The 19,052-nt window shown below is 35.4% G+C and overlaps 1 protein-coding gene across 3 annotated transcripts in view; it reads left to right on the forward strand.

Moving 5' to 3' along the window:
• Positions 1–3,038: 3,038 nt before the first annotated feature.
• LOC106868477 (uncharacterized) overlaps positions 3,039–19,052 on the forward strand; it is a 52,605-nt gene continuing 36,591 nt past the window's right edge. The window contains exon 1 of one of the 3 annotated variants that reach the window (XM_089352980.1): positions 3,039–3,310. The gene's annotated coding sequence lies outside the window, so the exon portion shown is untranslated. Of the gene's footprint in view, positions 3,887–19,052 lie in introns of all 3 variants that reach the window. The other 2 variants (XM_089352979.1, XM_089352978.1) reach the window with 2 other exon arrangements.

The following is a 19,052-nucleotide window of genomic DNA, read 5'->3' on the forward strand; positions in this document are numbered from 1 at the left end:
CTGCAAGAAATAGCAGTCATCACTCAAATCACACCTGATTGTCATAATGGGAACCAAACAATAAACGATATAATCCTACTTAGATATATATGAAAAAATGATGGAAAGGTCATGGCTGGAATACCTTTGCTCATACATAGGTCTGATCTGTCTGAAGAGGTGCATGGCTTAGTGTTGGGCTCTTGATCATAAGATTGTGGTTTCAATTCCTGCACTGAGCAATGTGTCATGTTTTTGAGCAAAACACATCATATCACGTTGCTCCAGTCCACTCAGCTAGCAAAAGTGAGTATTCCTGCAATGGACTGGTGTCCCATCCAGGGGGAAATATATATGCCACAAAAACCATGAAACCAGTCCTAGGAGTTTATATTACTCAGGAAGGAGTATTATCATTATTTGTCCTGCTCCATCTGAGAGCTGAGCTGTGACCAAACAATAGCAATAACACCAGCCCAACAAAACTAACCAAAATGTGTTCTAAACATTAGATATCTGATAGGCTAAAAATATTTTCTTGTATATTCTTAGTAATTAAGATAATTATTAGATCCATTTAAAAAATGAAGGACTCAAGCTAATGTAGTCCTTTGATTAAAAGACCAGGTGGTTATGACAAGAACACTTTCGTATATAGGTATATGGATCAAAGTTGCGATTTGGGTGCAGGCATGGCAGTATGGTTAAGAAGTTCGCTTCTCAACAACATGGTTCTGGCTTCAGCCACACTGCATGGCACCTTGGGCAAGTGCCTTCTACTATAACCTCGGGCCGACCAAAACCTTCTGGTAGACAGAAACTGAAAGATGCCTATTGTATATCTATGTATATATTTATGTGTGCGTGTGATTGTCCCCCACCACCGCTTGACAACCAGTGCTGGTTTGTTACATTCCCGTAACATAGCGGTTTGGCAAAACAGAATAAAATAAGTACCAGGCTAAAAAAAAAATAATAAATTGGAGTCAATTTCTTTGACTAAACCCTTCAATGCGTTGCTCCAGCATGGCCGCAGTCCAATGACTGAAACAAATAAAAGATACCTACACAAGTGTGCTCCCGCTCCAACTTTGTTTCCTCATAATTTCAAGAAAAAATGACAAATCATTAATGAAATGTTCAACAAATACCTTTCAGGTGGAATGATTCGAAAAAAAAACAAACAAAAAAAACATGGGGAGCGCGCACACATACACATAGTTTCAAGTTTCGTTTTGTAGGTGTATATGTGATGCGCGTCGGAATGTATGTGTGCGCGGCCACCAATTTTTCCCCCGCATTAAATTCCAATATCTTTGTAATCTTTCAATCTGAATAGTATTTGTAGAAATTTTTATTAAAATAAAATATCCATTTTTCTGAAAGTTATGAAGAAACAATGTTGGAGGACGGGGGGGCACTAATGTAAGCGTGCCAATTTTTCCAACTACTTAAAATATTTCAAATTTCCATCAGAATTTTTTCTTAGATTCTACTCTGGCATGGATTTGCCTGTTAATGATAAAGAAAAAAAAAAAAAAACACTTTCATTTTTGTTTTGCTTTGTTTTATCTGAATAAATAATAAAATGAAATTACAAGTTTTGATTTTTGTCATCAGCATGCAAAACTACATCAATGTAGAAATTTTGTCAAATATCTCGTGAAAATTTGAAATATTTCAAAGAGTTTTTGAATAATTTTAAAAGGATCCCAGAATTGATCTGGTGTTAAACAATAATAGCAACAAACAGGGAAAACAAAAATTGAAACAAACGAATCTGTGGATCGCAATCTGTATCGATGGTCTGCCCACTTAGAACTGACCCGGGGCTGCACAAGAACAACACCCGTAAAAAATGGTATAAAAAATAATAAGCTCACGACTAGACTTTTGTTTCAATTGCACAACACGGAATCCACACATAACAGACCCGTTGTGTACACAACACCCATACTATAGTACATGAATCCTTTCAGTTGCACACACAGACACAAACACATACCAGCACACCAATAACTAGTCACTACGGGAACCTGGTAGAACATCGAAGATGAGAGAAAGAGAGATGGACTAAGGAGGTTGTGATTATCACACAGACTGACGAACAAACGATTGAGTTTCTTTTACGTGATAGCTCGACCTGCTAGAAATAGCAGTCGAATCCCATCAATTTCATGCCCCCTATAAAAAAAGGGGGGGGCGACATATTGGATAACTCGGTCCTATATGCATTATGTCTGAATATAAATGGGATAGCCATGGCTGGAAAACCTTTGGCTTTAAGTCTGCTCTGTCAGAACTGACTCTTGGGTCTAGCTAACAACAACGTTGTAGGAATGACGGAATGAATCAGCGATAGCAGAAGTGGCGAGGTTTCGGGGACGAGGTGGGGGTGGAATAATAAATAAAAATAAACAAATGTTTTGTTTGTTTATTTTTCTCAACTAAATATGGTATTTGGCAAATTAATTTGAAAACTATTAATTATGGCTAAATTACGAATCTGGTTGTACAAATCTTAATTTTGTATTTTAAAAATAAAAATATTACAATTTATCTTTGTATAATAGCTTTGTGATGAATGATAGAGTTGACCCGGTTCCGTACCCCGGTTGGATTTCCCCGTTCACTTCAGTTTAATAATCTCATTGGATTGTTTGTTATTGTTATCTCTGATCGAATAGCCTCATGTTAAAAGCATCCCAGCCGTGACCACCTCGTATTTTTGAATATCTAATATTAGGTTATTGTGTCAATGTGTCCATTAAGTAGTGCGATCTAACTGCCATTTCTAGCAGGCCGACCGACCACGTAGAGTCGCCTTATAGGATAAAGCTTAAATGTTAAAACTTAACGTTTCTCATATTAACTTTTTGTGTGATTTATTAAAATTTTTTCCATTATTTTGTTAAAAAAATTACGAATAAATTATTTTTGACATTTTTCAATTTTATTATAGTCCTTAATGTTAAATAACTATGTCAACAAAAAGACAATATATAATCATAATAGAAGAATCGCCTTTGTTAGAATTCAGTTCTCCATTGCTTATCCACGTACACTTCCGGTTGATCAATCGGAAGTAGCTTTATTTGTCCTGACGCCCACCAGCATTGCATTATGGGGCCTTGCCTTAAACCGGGGGGCAGCAACGATGAATACTTTAGTAGTTCGGATTGTTTAAACTCGGACATTTCAGGAGAAAACCTTTTTGAAAACTCTCAATTGGGATAGGTTGCTTTGATTTCCTGCTTGTATAAACCAAAAATTGGATCCACATACAGTATAAGTCCACTGCAATACTGTCGTTGAGCGAGAACAGATGTAGGTAAAGACTATCTCTCGGCATAATTGTTAACAACAACAGTTTCTCATTCCACTGACAAATGATATCAAATATTTCAGTTGATTTTTTTGACAATTAGATACATAGAGCTCTTCACAATTATTACATTTATTTAACTACTTGCTTGCCTGTTTCTATTCTTCTGTATGGTTATTATTTCTACGACTAGGTTTGGTCATTTTGCTTGACAGACTTGTGACAAGAGAAGAGAGTTGACACTATTGTTGGGTAGCAACAACTTGTTTAGGGTGGCTAAGAAATCGTTCAAGTAGCTAGTATTTAGAAAAAAACTTCTGAATTGATGGTAGTAGATTACAAATTTCAATAGAACAATGTCCTTCTAGTTACCTCTCTCTTTTATTTATTATCAACTCGTGTGTGTGTATATATATATATATATATATATTATACACCAATGGTCACTCTCTGACCAGTCATAACAAACAACCTTATCTCTATCTAACTATATATATATATATATATACATATATATATATATATTATACACGCGCACACACATAAACAGTGGCCAATTGAAACCTACAGAACAAATGAGCGGTATGTATATATATATATTGTTATTATATAAAATTCTCAAATCATAACTTTTGTACCTTTTTAATGTTAGATTTTACTTTTAAATGTTTATTGAACGCAAAAGTATTTTTTGTGCTTCAATTTTGCTAAAATATTGTTTTTAAACACAAGTTGGTTGTTTCCGTTATAGCATTTACCAAATTATGTTTTATATATTGCCAATTAGAGGAATCGATTTTTTCCCCTCTCTCTCTCTCTCTCTCTCTCTCTTTCTGCTATGGTGTGCAACGTCATTTACCAACTATTTTGGACATTTGTGAAATGGGTTCACATTGATAAGAAACCGTTTTCGAGAAAATATCTTGATAATATATAAGTTATTTCAAATAATATTCTCAACTATTCACGCATAGCTGGGATTATTATTATTGTTTTTGTTTCTATTGTAAGTTTAACTTGTTTCACTCCTAAAATTCTGTATCGTTACTCAATATACAGGACACGCAGATATGCGTTTGTTGTGTTGGTTTTCAACAAACTACTGCTCACCATAAATGTATCGGAAGACTTTCTTTCAATCATTAAAATCAACGTTAATCTCTACATATTCCTTTCAAGATAGCATGACTTTATTCTTGAGTGTAAGACTGAATTAAACGTTCAGTTTTCAAGAATATTCTGATGTTCTCTCGCATCAGAAGAAGGAAGTTTCACTTTGCTATAATCTTTCTTGTATTTAACTCGATTTCAACGTCTGAAACCATCAAAGTATTTTGCTTTATTGACATTGTCTATACAAAGTTCTATTTGATTGATCATCTCGTTTGATTTATCATTACTTCAGCACATAAATATGTTGAACCAAGGACGATATCAATCTTTGTCAATTCGACTTGTTTTCAAGAGTTTTAACGCGCATGCACACACGCACACATTTTTGCCTTGCTGACCATCAATGCCTTACAATTGACTTTGTAGAGAACTGACCCAAATATTGTGAAGCAATACTTTTTTTTAATATATTCCGTAATTCTCTTCGTTTTATTTTTCTCCCTTTTGTGCAACTAAACTAAAACCCATTTACACATCCACCTGAAAATATAACCTTTGTATTTGAACGAAGAAGGTGATTTATCTGTTTCACCCCCACCTCCTAATTTGAGCTTTGTCTCACTTCATTTGGGAGTAAACTAATGAATTAGTTTTAATTTTGTTGTTACAGAATGTCCCCACTTTTCCCTGCCTTTTTTATGGATTATCTTTTCTTCTACATTCTTAACTCTTTGGATTTTGATTTGTGCTGGATCCGAAATCGTACTTAGTAAATAGATTTTAAAAAAATTTGTTTTTGAAAACTGAAACAGAAAAATTTTGCCAAATATTGGTATTTGTGAAATCATTTTTACCTGTAGATGAATTTTTTTTCTTTGTCTATATTATTCATCATTTAAGTAAATCGATATATTCCAGTCTTTTTCATATTTCAAGTTGGTTGATGGAATCTAGTTCTTCAGTCTGTTTTAACCATCACAGCTGAGGCCACGTAGGGGCACCGTTTTGTGTAGCTTGAATTTTTGTTTTTTGTTCCATTTTTTGTTCTTTTTACATATTTCGAAGCTAATCTCTTGTAACTGTTTCACCTTTAAACCATCAATGTATTTTTAACACCTATTATAATGCTGAACTATTTTACTACATTACTCACATCCGTTAGTATTAGAATCGACTTCATTTGCTTATGAGTATTAAAACTAGCATTCCTTGTTTGACATTTTGTAGTGATTCCCTTTTCCATGGATATATGAGGCCATTCTCTTCTTTCAGACACTTAGTACCTCAAATTTACCAATATCATGTTCGTTTATTCTGAACTGTGTTAAAGTAAATAGATATTTTTACTGAGAATATCAGTTACCAAGCTCGTTCATATATAGTTCACAAATATTTTCATGATTCTGGATCTACATAGATTTCTAATACTGTCAGTGATAAAGTAAAAGAACTGTTGTAGCCTTCTAGTATAAATCGATGTGGAACTATGCACATAAAAAAAAAAATAGAGGCCTGCTAGAAATAGCAGCCAAATCTCCCTTAAATTACACCTTACCATAAGCGACAGTTTTGGTGTTTGTGTATGAAAATTATTTTGAGCCCACTTTAAAAATTAGGTATTTGATGACTTCTAATGTTAGTACACAGCTGTATTTGTCCACATAAGACAGTACTGACTTCTTGAGAATGCTTAGTATATCCATATGTGAAAGCAGTGACTGAGGCCATATACAAGTATGGATCAAGTGGGATCAAGATTAGAAGTCATTTGAATTATATGTGTGGAGGTTACATCATGGAAACTAGGATAAAACTATATCTGAGTGCATTAGGCCTTTCAAATGTTCAATATCTGCTGGCAATTTCTTTTTTTCATTAGTTGAGCACAACTACATTTTTGTTGACTGATGGGCCGGTTATAGCTGGTATTCAGTTTAAACCTATGTAGGTAAGAAAGTAGTTTAAAGAAACTGAGATTTGGGAGGGGGAATGTAGTTTGATAGTTCAGAAAAGCACAGGCTATTGCAGTTGAGATAGTGATATGTAAGCTGTATTCCAACATTAATTTTACTTGAGCTTTACAGAGAGTTGGCAACTAATCAGAGTTATAGTATTTAAAGCCTAGTCTTTGGGATGTTACTCTGGCAATCTAAGATTACTGTGAGATATAATCAGAAATTGGGAAGTCTAGCATGTGTGGTGACTTTGAGGGCTTTTTAATTGCTTGTTGTTCATAATTAGAGGGGCTCTGATACAAGACCATTTCTTGATATGTATAGCTAGTTTCCTTTTGCTGTTGAATCAGATTAGGGTTCCATGTCCCAGTTGAAAGATGTTTTGGTAAAGAAGGTAGAAAGAGAAAACAGACATGGATCCATTTGTGTTTGTGAGTAATTTCATGCATAAGTAATCTCTCTTTGGATATGGTCTAGGATGTCGGTATGTGTAGTAATTGCAGCACCATCTTAGATGTGGAAGCAGTTCTCTGTTGTGGGTCTCACCTGAGTTTTGTGGAGAATAGAAAGAGTAGTTTTTTGGGGACAAAATATTTTTGGACTCTGAAAAGGAAGCACAGTCATTGCTAATTTAGCATGTGGTTTTCCACAGTATCCATAGTGTATGCTGTGAAATGACCTGATCTGAGTTGGGGTTTCGGGTTAGACTGCATGCTATATTGCATATGGTCAGGTAGACTGCATGCTGAATAGAACTGCTTTGCTGTGTTGATGAGTGGTTCACCATGAGAGGCCTAATATTTTAAGCTCTTTTGTAAGAACTTTCATGACTTAGTTGAAGTCTGAATGATGATCTTGCAGGAATTACCATGTTGGGGACAAGCCATCCAGTTTGTAAGAGTGTGTAATTTTCTCCAAGTATTGTAAGCCATGTTTTTTGGCCTAAACTATTTCAGCACAATTATGAGTTGGGGGATTTGGGCTGTGGTGTTTGTGGAATGTGGAGGACATGTCTAAGAAGATAATTTCAGTTACTCAGCTAGCTGTTTCAGACAGGTTAGAGGTAGCACACAAGTACTTTTTGGGCTAGTTAGTATAAAACTTGTTGGGGTCTAAGCAATAACCTGATTTGAAGTGCCATAGAGTCCAGGAAGTGAGAGATGTATTGTGCAATCATGTATGTTTGAAGAATACACGATAAGGTGAAGCTATTTGATGTGAAAAATTGAGGATTGCATAAGATTAGTTTCTACACTGGTGACATCAGTATGAGATAAGAGGTGAGGTAAATGGTGAGGACAAAATGGCTTTTTGTGGAGAGGGATGAAGTTAGATAGATGCCCTCAGTGTTAGAAGGGATATGAGCTGAGAGTAGTTAATGGCAGGAGGAGTGAGGGAGAGAAACATTGGGAGAAAATCACTTGAAGTCTTTGTTGCTGATATCTAGGTGAGGTAAGCGAGTGGCAGAGAAAGTGGAAGCTACATATGTGCAGACATCTGAATGAAGTTTTGAGTAAAGAGTGTAACCTGGACAGCAGATATAGACTACATGGATTAGGATGTAGGATCTAGGCTGGATTGTAGTCAACGGCTGTTTGAAAATACTGAGAATTTGTTCAGCAGATTTAGTTATGGTTTGGCATCTTGGGAAATGTAGAGGCTGTTGGTGCACTCTGCTTATAATAACGTCCTAATGAGAACCTGATCTGAAAACTTACAACAGTGTGAACTGTATTAAAACTACCTATTAGCTAGGCAATAAACTGAGGAGTGGGATGTCGACTTCCCTTTCACTCCTAACAGAGAAAAATGACTAGGGCAATCCTCTACACAATGTACCACAATAAACAATTGATGACCTAGTATCAAACACTGATGTATATATATGTATATATATATATATATATATATATATATATATATATATATATATATATACATATATATATGTGTGTGTGTGTGTGTATATATGCACACACACACACACAGACATACATAGATAATCATCACTATCATCATACATTTGCTTTCCATTCTGGCATGGGTTAGGCAGGTTGTTAAAGTCAGAGTCCTTGTTTAAGTTATTGCTTTCTTGGAGTTGGCCAGGAAACTATGACTCTCATTTACATCAGTTGAATGCCCTCCCTAACACTAACTTTTTTGTAGTCCATACTGAGGGCATATTTTCATGACTCCAGCTCTAGAAAGGTCTTCTTTTGACAAGACTAAAAAGTCTTCCTGAACACTATGGTATCTCTGCATATATATGCTTTAGCCACCAATATTTCTGTGCTGCCTTACAGTTATATGAAAGAGATATAATCATACATTTATATATACATACCCAGTTGTTAAGACTCATGTCTGAGGAGATGAGTCATAACATTCAGGCATGTTGAAAGAAGGCAATAAACTCCAGCATTTTACATGTATGTATATATATATATATATATATATATTGTTCAAGTGGCTGCAATAAAGATGTGTTTCACCACACTGTGCCAGGAATTTCTATCATTAGCTTTTGTAGGTCCTCAGTTTCATGTTTAGTGTCTCTGCCAATAACATCAATGTAGTTGTGTGGTCTTTATCCTCTATTAAAGTGTGGAATTCTCTTATATATCATGTCTAATATGGTTTTTTGTTCAGTACAATAGTAGTGGTCACCAAATCCTACCCTGCATTGATTGACAATAGCATGTATGTAGAATATGTTCATTAGTCTCCTCTTTGATCTTGTACTTATGCCATGAGATGTTTTAATCCTTCATGTACCATGAAGGCAGTCTTGAAGCTCCCACACAGTCCAGGTTTTGGATCCATAAAAGGAATGCTATCTACTCTTGTTGTGAAGAAGGCCAGCTTCTTTAACTTTGAAATATTCAATTGCCAGATGTTTTGTACCTGTTACGAGCAATTCCGGCTTGTCCCTTGCATGTCAGGGAGTCTTTCTTACTGTCAGCAATATTGGACCCAAGATACTTGAAGTCACCAACTTCCTTGGGTTGTGTACCATTATCGGAACTAATTGACAAGTAACTTTCATCATCATTGATGCTATTGTACCCAGTCTTTGCATCGAGAAACAAGCAGCTTCTGCAAAGACAAACCAACATTATTACACATACTTGCTCTTAGAAGAATCAAAGAAAATCTTAGAATCTCCAACAAAAGGCATCAGCTGTATTTGTGAATTTCTCAAAGGCCTAAGGTAGTTTCAACAGAAGGACTGTGTTACATATCCTGTTGAGCTATGGCATCTCAGATAGGATGGCCAAAGCTATCCCCCTCGTGATGTTAGCTTTGTGCAAAACATTGATGGTCCAACTAAAGAGTTTCTAACAATAACAGGAATTCTCTGGGAGACTGTACAGCTCCTTTACTCTTGGTGATTGTAGTGGAGCCACATCGAAGGGCAAAATCACGACTGAACCCAAACAGAAGCAATCAAGACATCAGCAGAGCCTGTATTTCTCTGACCTCAACTATGTCGGTGATCTTGCCCTGTTTGTTGTACTAGTTTTCTTAACAACTCTTCATTATTCTGCAGCCAAAGTAGATCTCTTTCTTAATAGATACATTGACACAATAGATTTTAGTTTTCTGTTAGGCCTGACTGTTTCTGATTTTAATTTTCCATGCTTTCACATGTAACATAATTTCAACTGAATTGTAAACAACCGTAGATTTTTCAATACTTGTTCTGAGTTCGTTTGTGGTTTCAAAGATTGTTGTGATCTTAGTAATTGCAGAAAGGCTGGAGGCATCTAGATTATGTTTAGAAATAATGTTGACAGTTTTTTATGCATATCTATTTCGTCCTTATGATGGTTACTGTCACACATATAAGTGATTCTTCCTTCCCTTACATGAAGAACCAAAAATGATAGTGCTTGGTTTAATTGCAGAACAGTCTTCAGTTTTGTCCTGCTATGCTCTGAGTTCAAGTATTGCTGGGCTTTATTTTTCTTAAAATAAACATCAGTTACTAACTGGAGTCGATTTTAGTTTAACTCTGATGTCTTCCCTGCAATTTGTGGCATTTTGCTCATGTCAGAAATTTTAATTTTAAACTAGTTTTTTCTTTTGAATAAACACTATAGTTTTTTTATTTTTATTTTATTTTTATTTTTTCATTTTTAAACAGAAATATAGTGAGTTGAATGAACAACCTCTATATCAGTGTTACTTATTTTTGACAGCTCTAAATGGATCAACATTTTTCACTTGCAGTATTGGGAAGGCATCACAGTTCCGTACAATACAAGCGACTGCAAAGTTCCTTTTTGTTGAACCATATTACTTTCCCATGTTAAAAACTTCTTTCTTACTTTGTTACCTGTAACGTCATTGTGAAAGATATTAAGTGATAATACTGTATTGTTATTATAAATAATAGTTGTAACAAAGGTAATTGAGAGAAATTACAACTTAAAAGTAGACAGCTCTGTACTGGAATGTTCAGTTTAGTTTGTTTCTTTTCTTTATAAGAAACTATAAAAAAAAAACTAACTACAAAACTACCTTTGTTCTATATTTGCTATTATGTTAATATGACTGTCAAAACTTTGTCACTTCAACAATAACTATCTAATGTTAATGACACAGTAGTTGTGCTTATATACATGATGTCAATGTCAAAACACTCACTATAATTGTAAAAGCTTAGTATTAAAATTCCACCCACAGCCAATGTTAGTACATAACTTCTTTTTTTTAATCATTTAGACAATGAAAATAATTTATTTTTTTTTGCATATAAAAATTATTTTTGAAATATATTTTCTTTTAATTTGATTTTAAAAGCAATGTCTAATTGTTTCATCAAGTCTTCTTTTGAAACCCCTCCCCCCCACCGTTTTCTTTTTTTGTTATCTTTCTAAGAAATATTTTCAACAATGAATGTTGCACTATTGACAGTCTGCTTTAGAGATATTTCCTGAAGTGTTCATTAGGACCAGTTGAGCTTGTTTGTGAAGATATGATCTTGGAAAATTTGAAAAATTGCATATGTTAGAGAAATTATGGATGAAATCTCATTAAAGGCATTATGAACTTGTGTTGATATGACCTGGAAATTTAAGGCAGCAAGTTGGCAGAATTATTAGCATGCCAGGCAAAATGCTTAATGGCATTTCATTTGTTGTTCTGAGTTCAAATCCTTTCATCCCTTTCAGGGTTGATAAAATAAGTACTAGTTGAACACTGAGGTTGATGTAATCAACTTATCCATTCCTAAAATTGCTGGCCTTGTGCTAAAATTTGCTATCAATATATGACTTGGAAATTTGCATATGATAGGGTCAAGAGTGAAATATAGCTGATATTTGTGATTATAAATATCTAAATAGTTATTGTAATAAACTGAACAAGGAGTGAGGACAACACTTGTCAATCACACATTCCAACAACCCTGTCAAACATCATTTTCTTTTTTTTTTTTCATTTCGGTGAAAAATCTCTTTTGCTCTAATTTGTGTGTGAATTCACAGGAGTAGACTGACTTTGTTAGGTTTAGTAGCTTTTATGGCTCAACCTTAGACTTGCATTATTTTAGACTACAAAATCAAAGGCAACTAAAAATTGTTTAGTTTGATAATAGTCTTTTCAAGCCATTTCAGAAGGATGTGGCAATATATGTCCTCCAAAGTAGAAACTTTTTTTTTTCCTCTTAGAAGAGAATAGACAGTGCCTACGATAATCCCAGCAATAACCAAAGGCAAAGAATGTGTCCTTGAGAGCTATAGTTCTAGACATGAATGACTGAGCAGGGTTTGGAGGAAAGTGAGACAAAGTGGACACAGATGTGGCTGTGTAAAGAAGTTTGCTTCACAATTATGTGGTTCTGGGTTCTATCCCACTGTACACTAAGAGGACAGATTATTTCTACTATAGCCTTAGGTTGACCCAAGCCTGATAACTGAAACTGAGGTGACAGAAAAGCGTGCAGAAAGTTTGTCATATGTATTTTACTTATTGTGTTAACCTGTTACCCAGTTTAACACAACCATCTGGTGCTTTAATACCCTAAGTAGAGTCTGCTCTTTTGCAAGCATTTAGACCAAGTCGCTATTGTGGGAATAATGCAGCGTCTTGATATGATGTTTCCTACTGCTGCAGTGTGTGAGTCATAATTTCTTCTTTCTTTCCTTCCACCAATTTTGAAGGCCCTGAAAAGTGTCATGGGCACTGCACTTGCTCCCCGAAGTATTACAATGACAGAGACAAAGAAGAAACAGCTTAACTTTAAGCTAATGATTACAGCAATTAGTGTCTGCACCACTCAGCTGGATGGCCTTTACATTTTTTTTTTTTTAAACACAAACTAGGATAGACATGGCTGTGTGGTTGAAGTTTGCTCCTTAACTACTTGATTTAGGGTTCAATCCCACTACTTGATAGCTTTGGCAAGTATCTTCAGCTATAGCCCTAGGCTGAGCAAAACCTTGTAAGTCGATCTGCTTGACAGAAACTGGAAGAAGCCGGTGAGCTGGCAGAAACGTTAGCACGCCGGACAAAATGCTTAGCTGTATTTCGTCTACCGCTACGTTCTGAGGTCAACTTTGCCTTTCATCCTTTCAGGGTCGATTAAATAAGTACCAGTTAAGCACTGGGGTCAATATAATGGACTTAATCCGTTTGTCTGTCTTTGTTTGTCCCCTCTGTGTGTAGCCCCCTGTGGGCAGTAAAGAAATAAGAAACTGTATGGAAGCCTGTTTTCTCTCTCTCTCTCTCTATCTATCTATCTATCTATCTATTTATATGTGTGTATAGTGTTTGTGTCTCCTTGTGTTATACTTGTAAACAAGCATCACTGTCATAAAAGTGGTATCCCTCATTTCCAGTCTTCCATGGAAGCATATCCAGCCATGAGAATATATTACATTGCTTGGAAACACATGAGGGTTAGTAACAAGGGCATCTTGCCACAGAAAGCCTACTTCAGTGGATTCTATCTGATCCATGCAAGCTTAGAAAAGTGGAAATTAAAACAATGTTATCATAGCATTCTGAAGTATTGTATATAAGTATCTAGGTTTTTTGGAAGGGATTTTTTGTGGTATCAAACAGTGTGTGTTGAGGCTTGCTAACAAACTATGCCCCTTGCTTATACAAATATGCTTTCATTTTTTTTCTTTCATTGTGCAGGAATTGCACTCCACTATACATGAACAGCTTGCAACTATAACTTTCAAGGTCACACTACTAAGCCTCACCATTATTGATCATCCTCAAAATATTAAAAAAAAAATAGAAACGGTTTATGATGTACAATCCATGATGATATGTAGTCACTTTTTGTGAACATTTTGGTTATTTTTACTTTCCGTCAAATGTGGAGCCTATGATGAAATTGTTGTTTTTTAATGTCTTCTATTTATTTTGAATGTTGTGGAAATGTTGTATATACAAGAAGTCAAAAATTATCCGCACTTTTGCCATAACATATCATTGCTCTTTGTTCTTCTTTAGTGCACATTGCTAGTGGAGCAGGTATGCTTACACTGTAAAGTAAGAAAGAAAAATGGTGTGATCAGGCTCAAACTTTGATCATGTGACCACAACAGTACCAATTATAAGCACGCATGTGCAGAAGTCAGTGTGACAATAATAAAGATATGTTATGGTGAAAGTATGGATAATTTTTGACTTCCCCTCTGCCCTTGTAGTTGCTAGTATTATTGTTTTCTCTGTTTATGTTGTTGAGTGTAATGGTTGGTTGTATTTGATGATGTTGCTGGTAAGAAGGGAGAAAATGTATTTGGTACCTGTTACCGTTATGTCTATTATTTTGAAGCAAGATATGTTGGCGATTTATGTAAGGTTAGAGTATTTGTATAGTAAGTCTCTGAATGAGTGTGATGTCACCTGCATATAAAAATGTACATATTTTGAGGAGATATGGGAAGGTTGTGTAAGTCTAGATTGAAAAACGTGGGTGAGAGGACAGATGCCTGGAATGTTACATTCTGGAAATTGCTTATTCTGAAAGTGTTGTTCTTATACAATAGATAAGCTTGTGTTGCAACAGATTTTCTTGCCAGTGTTTTGTGTTGCTTTTTAAGGTACTCTTATGAATAAGGAGCTAGCAAGGAATAAGTCGAAAGCATTACTTATGTCAATGGTAGTAAAAATGGTATGAGTGGGATGTTTTTTTGTTGTTGAAGCCATCATGTATTCTTTGTGTTAGATTCATTAGTTACGTGGCATTTGCGTGTTATAGTTTAGATGAGGGTTGGGTCTGAAAGGGGTTAAAGATGTTATGTATTAGTTTTTCTAGAATTTTTGAGGGTGCGCACAAGAGGTGGGGGTCCATGTTACATCACTTGTTTTTGTAGCTTTAGAATTGTTGTTCTTGTATAGCTTCCAAATTTGGAGAATTTGACTGTTGATTCTCCTATATGAATTATTATAGCATTTAAACTGGCCAAAATTTTCTACTTGTTTTATGTTAGAACTGGCCAGATCTAGACTCTTACTCTAAATTGTTATCCTAAAAATATAGAATCATATCAAAATCTCAAAGCTACAAGATAATACCTGATTGATTCAAAATAACGTGAATAAATAAGCATTACATTTGACAGAGTAATCTGAATGCTAAATGGTTAATGTAGATCACGCTTGTACTTTTTAGTGAGATGAAGGCTGAAGAAACTGTTACAACACAGTTTTCCAATGTTTATATATGACATAAAGAAATCAGATGGAAGAGTTTAGCATTTGTAACAGCTTGAAAGGCTTTAACTGTGTTCATGAAAAAGGAAATTTGTGTTCTAAGATTTGTTTCCTTAATACAATCTTGTAGTGGTTGTATTTTAATGTTGTTGAAGGAGGTTGTGTTGTCATTCCCCCACTGGAAGTGGTTTTCAAAATCTGTGGACTATATTATCCAAATATTGTTTGAGAATGTTGGATTTAGTTACTATTTCTAGCAGGTTAAGCAATCACATAGAAGCTCCCTCTTTGAATTGATAAATACGTAATTTCATGGTACGGTTTCATTAGGATTGGAATATTACAGAGCTTGAATGACTATATTGCTTTTTCCTCTAAATATTTTCTATATTTTGTTGTTCATTTGTTTAATGTTCCCCATTAGCTGTATTTCTGAAGGTTTGACAACCAATTCTATGTGTAACATGTTTGCAATTATCATTTCAATTCTATCTAGCAACTTGTTTAGTTTGTTTTAACTCATAATAATGTTGAATGTTAACTATGAAAGTTGTCCTGAAAGTAACGCAAATGTAGACATAACATTTTTTATTAACTGACATCATCATCATCATCATACTTCTGCTTTCCATGCTAGCATGGGTTGAACGATTTGACTGAGGACTGGCAAGCCAGCAGGCTGCACCAGGCTCCAATCTGATCTGGCAGAGTTTCTACAGCTGGATGCCCTTCCTAACGCCAACCACTCCGAGAGTGTAGTAGGTGCTTTTACGTGCCACTTGCACGAGGGCCAATCACATGGTACTGGCAACGGCCATGCTCAAAAAGGTGTTTTTTACGTGCCACCTGCACAGGAGCCAGTCCAGCAGCACTGGCAATGACCTCGCTCGAATGATTTTCTAACGTGCCACCAGCACAAGTGCTAGAAGGTGACGCTGGTAATGATTATGCTCAAATGGTGCTATTTACGGGCCACTAGCACGGAAGCCAGACAGATGTAATTTAACTTGTAGATGTTGGTACAGTAACCATTCCTCTATACAAAGGTACCACTCAACATAGTCTCCAATACAAGTGATGCATTTGCACCATTGTTGAACCCAACCCTCAAATTCTCTTTGAAAAATTTCTTGTATGCACTGTTGTATCGACTTTTTCACCACTACTTTCACTTTGTCATCAAATTATTGTTCCCAAAGACCTTCAATAGACCAAACAGGTGGAGGTTAGAGGTTGCCAGGTCAGACTGTAACAGTAAATGGAGAGCCATTGACCAATTCAATTTTTTCTGCTTGCCTGATTTATTGCCTAAAATATATGTGGTCATGCATTGTCTAAGTGTTTTTAAGATTCTTGTTCAGTGTTTTCCTCCTAATGGGTTCTCTAAACCTTTTGAGCATTTCAACGTACCACTCACTGTCCATTTTATAGTCACCTTCAAGAAAATCAAAGAGAATGACACTCTTCCCAAAAGGCAGTTACCATAACTTCCTGTGCCAGTCACTGGCTCTTGAACTTAAGCTTTAGAGAATGTGACACCCACCATTCCATGGACTGAGGCTTTGTTTTCTGATCTAAAGGATATAAGATACAGCCATGTTTCACTCCTGTCAACAGATCAGGAAGAATGTTTTCATTAGCTTCAAATGCTTCCAGCAAATCAGAACAGATTCCTGCCTTTCTCTCTTTCAAATCCCTGATACCCCAAGTTTTCCACCATCTTCTGTAAAAGTATTGTAACCACTGTCCAGCTGTGCAGCAAGTTGACAAATAGGGATTTAATCTGCCTCTGGCAAATCAATTCATCCATTTGCTGGTGATTCATGCCAGTGGTTCCACCGAGTGGGTTATCTTCAATGTTGGTTTACTCTTTAAACTTCATCCATAATGTGATCTTTGTAAACAAATTATAGCCTTCTTTGAATCAGGCAGCTTGTACCCCTCTTTTGTCAAGAACTCAATAATGGCAGCTTGTACCCCCTCCTTTGTCAAGAACTCAATAATGGCAGCTTGTACCCCTCCTTTGTCAAGAACTCAATAATGGCACATTGCTTCTACTTGGAACCCATTATTTGCCTGCAATAAAAATGAACAGGAAGAATAGTTACTCTACCAACATATACAAATTGAATGACTTATGTCATTTAATAAAAAACTTAGGCTCACCTTTGCATTACTTTGAGGTCAACCCTTGTATTTTATGGAATTTATTTTTCTTTTTAATGGGTGCATTTTTTTTCATGGATATTGTACACTCTTAATAGTCTTTTGCTGCTATTCTACTTTTGCTAATAGGAGCAACAATCTTGGAAACTTTCCTGAGTAGGAGAATGAAACATAATTTCCTTCATTATTATGAAAACACAATCAGTACACATGTGAAAGAAATAGCAATGCACTACACTTTTCCTTCTCATGAACAATACTTGGCTAAAGCCATTAAAGTCACTACAAATGCTGTGTTTCACAACCTAACTTCTGATCTCCGTATGTAGCCTTGCAAAAACTGCATCTGATTAAGTTTCTTCTTATATTGACACCTTACAAGTTCTGAGTGCAACTCACCAAGTAGTATTCATGAATCTACAACTGTCATTGTTACACACATTCTCACAGGCATAAGACAACATCCTATAAAAAGTTTCATCCAATTGATTAGTTAAGACCTCTAACCACTAGCCTACTGTTTCTTGGGTGAGCCAAACTAAAGAATCTCTATGTAATCACATGATCTTATCTATATATATAAAAATGAGAATGTCTGCCTGTCTGTCTGTCTGTGTGTGTGTGTGTGTGTGTGTGTGTGTGTGTGTGTGTGTGTGTGTGTGTGTGTGTGTGTGTGTGTGTGTTCCCTAAAACTCGAGAACTACACAACCAATTTCATTCAAATTTTACACGTGCCTTACTTAGGGTCCCGGTTGTGTTTTAGTAAAAAAAAATGTTTAACTTCTTGCATAGTTCGAGCCCACAGCAACATAATATCTCCTCCACTATTTAAGTATTACGTGTCAAAAGTGAAACAAAAACACTCATGTCAAATACTTTCACTTTAAAAATGAAACTATTCCACTAACTGAAACAATCACATTTCGATACTGTAATGACAGATACTTTCACTTTAATGGTTTCAGAGAGAGAAATGTATATGTATACATATAGATGTATATGTACACGTATATGTACACGTATATGTACACGTATATGTACACGTATATGTATAGATATAGATCTATATGCATACATGTATATGTATACATATGTGTAGATGTATATATAGATATACATGTAATATGTACACATATATACATGCATACAGATATCTATACATATATACACTCACACACACACACACATACACACAAACGCACACATTAGTCATTTGTTTTTTTTTATCCAAAATTATGTAAAAAGTACTGAATGGATCTTTATGAAATTTAGAAATTATATTCTATGCATAACGGCCATAACCACCATGAAAATTCATATATTTTTGATGTTGATGAAATTTTAACCATACAGATTACACACAAATAAAGTAATATTTCTAAAATTTCTTCTTAGAAGTCACAAAGACCCATTCATGGGGACTTCACACCCGCAATTTAGTCATTTTTCCTAAGCAAAGACGAATACAGTTGTACTATTGGAACCTATAGGGTCACCCGAACATAACAGATGAGCATTATTTGTAATTCAACGGTACAACAGTGTAAGACTATCCTTTCAGATATACTTACATTGTGATTTCTGCAATGTGGTGCATAGATTGTCAAGAAAATGAGACGCATCTTTGCCTCCACTTTTTATTATCACTGGGTCACACATAGTCCCCAGTTGGTAACATTGATTTCAAGGCCTTCCCAGATGAGTGACTGGTTGTTCTAAGACATTTATTGATTGTAAATTTTTTCTGCAGTTACCTATCGGTATAGTGGTCATTTGCAAACTCCAGAGGCGACACTTTCATTTCTCTTTACTCCAAACGTCACACGTTGTTATTT

This window comes from Octopus bimaculoides, chromosome 5, assembly GCF_046866305.1.
Source record: "Octopus bimaculoides isolate indiv1 chromosome 5, ASM4686630v1, whole genome shotgun sequence".
Taxonomy (NCBI): Eukaryota; Metazoa; Mollusca; class Cephalopoda; order Octopoda; family Octopodidae; genus Octopus; species Octopus bimaculoides.